Source organism: Pterocles gutturalis, unplaced genomic scaffold, assembly GCF_000699245.1.
Source record: "Pterocles gutturalis isolate BGI_N339 unplaced genomic scaffold, ASM69924v1 scaffold51854, whole genome shotgun sequence".
NCBI lineage: Eukaryota > Metazoa > Chordata > Aves > Pterocliformes > Pteroclidae > Pterocles > Pterocles gutturalis.
In genome coordinates, this window is record NW_010137743.1 from 28,119 (window position 1) to 32,933 (window position 4,815).

The window sequence follows — 4,815 nt, forward strand, 5'->3', positions numbered from 1 at the left end:
CAGTTAAAAACATGTATTGGTAAAAAAGCTTGATGTAATTTTAGCACTTGGTACATTAAGACTTCATGTTATTTCCCCAAAATGACTTCAAAAATACATTATTACTAGCTGTTAATGAACATCTGCTGCTTGGAATTTGCAAGTGACTCCTAACACTAAGTAGTGGCATGGCGCCAGCTCTCTTTCTTCAACAAGCTGATTCTCTGCACTCACAAATGCAGTAAAGACTTATGAGCAAAAGTATGGCTTTGAGAAGCAACACCTATATGTTGCATGTAGCTGTTAAATAAGATAATGGCTGAAAATATGAAAAAGATTGACAATCACAGGCAGGTTTTTTACTTAAAAAAGACTAATCTGTTCTTTCTTCCTCAAAACTCCCTCTACGGTACTGATGTAGTACAGTACAGTAGTTATGCCTCTGAAGGCCCATTTCATTGAAGGGGAAAGCTTCCACTTTTGTCCAAGTGCTGTAAAATACATTTTATATTGCCTTTAATGTACACATCCCAGTACATGCCCTGTAGCTGAACTGAACAGCAGTTTAGGGTATCTTTAGGACATTCAGCTTTGAGATGAAATAGATGTGTGAAAAGCAACAAGAAAAAGTAAGCAAGTTTTCAAGAAGTTTTTTGAACAAAAGACCAGGTTCTTCATATCTCAAGATGAATTTGGGATAAAAAGGTCTAAACCAATTTTTTGCTCTACAGAGTTTATGCCCAGTGGAAACAAAAGTTTCATCAAGCAGGTTTAGCAATAGGAAGCACAGAGTTAGAAGACATTGAAGGGGTGAAATAAATTTATGCGGTATCTTAGAAGTAGACAAAGACTTTAAAATCAATGTGTTTGCCTAGTGGCCAAGTTAACGTTTTAAGACTAGATGAAATACAGGAACACAGGACTGAAAGATACCTCCTGGGTTGCTGCATCCACTCCCCTGCTGTCATAACTTTCTAACCCTCATCTTCAAAGTAGTTCCCACAAATTACACAATCTGAATAGGGGGCAGTTTCAGAACTCTTCATAACTACAGACCTTCTAATTTCTAGCTAAAAATATTCATGTTTAGTTTATCATCATGTGTCCTTTTGCCAGTGTTGTTCCTCAGTTCAAATAGGTTTATTCCTTTCCCTAGTGCTTCTGCTCCTTCTCCCACCTGCAACTATGTTCACATAGAGATATTGTATTCCCCTTTGGCCCCCTTTTTTCTAAACAAAACATCTTAAAGCATATTCTACCAAATCTTCTCATCTTCATATAATTTCCCTTCTTCTGTTGAAAATTAGGTTCATCTTTCCTGACTGCAGGTAACAAGCATTGAAATGAGGTTGCTTCAGTGTCTTGCACTTCAGTAGCAGTAAAACCTGCCTAGGTCAGCTCTCCTAATACATTCTGGGATAGCACTTCCTTTTCACAGCTGGGTGCCATCGGAGATTTATAATATATCTATGTTCTTCTCGTTCATACCTTATATATAACTGGCAAAGCCATAGTTTACAGATGAAATTTCTGTTGTTATTTAGTTCACAACCTTATATTTTCTGCTATTGAATCTCATTCTGGTCTGATTACTTTAGTTTTGAAGGTCACCCAGTTTTTTCTGCATAGTGTTCCAGTATTTCTCTACTAAGACTGCCTTACAACTTTTCCTCATAAGCATATTTTATCAGTAGACTTTTTTTCCCCCCTAGGGTCATTAATTAAAATCTTCAACTGGATTTGCTATTAAACCGTATAGTCTCACATATGCTACCTTTGGAAAAAAAATAAAGACATTAATTTATTCCACATCCTGTTTTCCACTTGCTTCCAAAGCAAGTTCTCAGGCCTTAGTGAGAATTCCCATTTCTTCAAAACAGACACTGCATTTTCTTGTTCTCAGTCAAACTGTCTTCTTCCTGGATTTGCAATGTCATGCACCAGATCTTTCAAGATTCGAGAATGGCAGTTCTCTGGCCATTCCAGCTTGACTTCTTCAAAATGTTCTTCCTCTAGTTGTGGTAATTTCTATATCCTTACTTCTAATTACCATCCTCAATTGTCTTCCTGCTCAAGATCACCATCTTTCAAAAACTGAGGATAAATTTTCACCTTATGTTGGAGCCATTCCCAGATTATTTTAAAATTTTATGACATTTTAACTGTGTATTTGCCCTATCTTTTTTGTCTCTGCTTTTTTTGACCCATGACATTGATAGATTGTTTTATAAAGACTTTATGTCCACTCATTCTGATTGAGGTGACCAGCCAGTTTGCTCTGCAGGTATTCTTTATGCACGTTCTTTGCCCCCATCCCTAGATTACAGAATTATGAAAGTTATAGTACTTTGGATCTCTGGGAATGCAGGACTTTATCTGTGACCCTCAGCTCGCTAGTAACAGTTGCCAGTAGGAAACAGCTTTAGGATGAAATGACATGAAAGGACCTATTTCTTTCCATTAACTGAAGGTAATTCTTGAGAATGGCAGTGCTGAGAAGTACATGATTGTAGATCTGACAGATGCCTCCCTAAACATCACGGAATCAAGGAATTCTTCAAAGCATAAAAACTCCTTATTGCAAGTGAGGAGTTTGTAGTGATTTGTTGTTATGACCATACTCTGACTGTTGATCCATTTCTGTGGAACTGATTGCTGACTTTCTGAACTTCTGAGTACCTGTAACTAGTTTTCCCTCTTAACTATGAATTTCCCCAGTTTTGTGCTTCCTTGTGTTCGTCTGTGTCATTGCATCCAAATCTTTTAGCACCACTGGACTCTGCTAGTTTGCAGTATACTAAGACTAGAAAGTAAAGATTGTTATGAAGAGGATGGAGGAGAAAGATAAAGCTAGGTATAAATTTTCCTGAAGCTAATAAAAGCTGAGATAAGAAGTCCATTTTCTCTTTTAAGATAAATATTCAGGGCAGTTAAATTACTATTTATTTATTCCAGATTAAAAAAAAAATATGCCTATTCCTGGCCTAAGGCAATTTAGTAATGATATGTAACATTATGCACAGAAGTGATCCATGATCCATATAAGCAAAGTGTAGTCTTTTTCCGCTCCTTACTACCCCACACATAGCCACTGTTGATTAAAGATCCAAATCTCAGTTCTCACAAGCAAATCAAAGACATCATTTGATTAGAAGTTTCTTCATAATTTACTCCTAAGCCTACATAATGTATAGGTGAAATAGTCATTCATTTGAATTTTGGAAGACAGATTTTTATTTCTTTAATCAAAGATTTAAGTTGAAATATTTGGAAGTAGCCATGCAACCAGGAACTGTGCTGTTTTGGAGAAATCAACTATGTGGGACCCTTGTGCATGTACATTTTTAGGCAGGAGTACTTTTTAAAATTGAAGATGGAACTGATTGTCATAAATTACCTAGTTGCTCCTGAAAATGTGTATTCTAATATGTTGGGGTGTGCTATGTCAGAAAGATTTTAGTCAGTCCTTGAATATGATACCATCTGTACAGCTTTATCAGTTAGGAATAATTTGGCTATTCCAAACACATAATACATTTACAGTGTACTGTCATATATTCCAGTCTTCACAGCCTTCTTTCCCATTTCTGGGTATCTGCTTCTAAACACATGAATGGCTTTAGACATCTGTGGCTGTCTTTCACTCTCTCACCTTCTTTTTCCAAAATTTCCCAATCATTTATTTTTCCTAAAGCTGTTAAGTCTGAATGCTAAAAATTACATATATTAAAGTTCTCCCAAAATAATTTAAATCTAATTTTCATTGCTTGTACTGCCTGCTCCTTAATTCTGTGAGCAATATACCAGATTATCTTTTGATATTTCAAAGGTTCAGTGCAAATTCTTTCTTTCAGGAGCAGGAGGAGGGAAGCAATATATTTCTTATACTGCATATAAAGACTTCTTCACTTTAATTATTGTACTTAAAAGTGAGCTATAATAAAAGGTGATGAAGCGTAACATTTTCTCATTTGTTACTAATCATTGGATTAACCATCCTTTATATTTCATAGCAGGAATAGCCAGTGCAAGTTGCATTCCACTTGCTAATAGAGTTGATGTGGAGATGCTCTGTTGTTTTTGTTTACTAACTCCCTACATAAATATTTTTGGCCCCCTGCAGCTGCAAATGAAGATGCCATAAAACTGAATGAGACACTCAGAACCCAAGACGAGACTTTGGAGAAGAGTCTCCCAGAACTGCAGAGTAAGGCTGACAGAATGATCGCAGAGCTGAGAAGTAGAAAGCTGAATGTGCAAGAAAGGATAGCTCAAGATGAGTTAAAGTGAGTAGCGAGACCTCAGTCTTCAATCTCTCAGTGATAATATCTGACTCTTGTAAATGTGATTGTCATCTTTTCCAAACAAGTTTTCAAGATGGGGCTTACAGAAATGTGAAGGAAAGCAGAGTCCTAATACTTCATGTCTGTTAATGTAGCATTTGCATTTTTTGAAGTGCTTACGTATGTGGAAAGCAATCTCTAGGAAATTAATTCTCTGTTCCACAGGTAACAGCAACACTTCTAATCAAATTCTAAGCAATTTTTCTCAGTTTGTTTTTAGGTTCTGCTTCAGACCTGATGAATGGCTTTTGTACTAAAATACTTACCTAGAAACTTGGGGTTTTTTTCTGGAAAACTATTTGGGTTAATATCTATATGCTATCTGTCTGCAAAGTTTGTCCAGTAGTGTAGACATACAAAAGGATATATTTTGCCATATATACAATAGTGTGGATCAGAATATTCCAACTTTGTGGCACAGTTCAGAAGCCCAGGATTTGGTTATTTAGCTATCTATAAATATAAAAATATTTATATTTATATTTCTACAAAA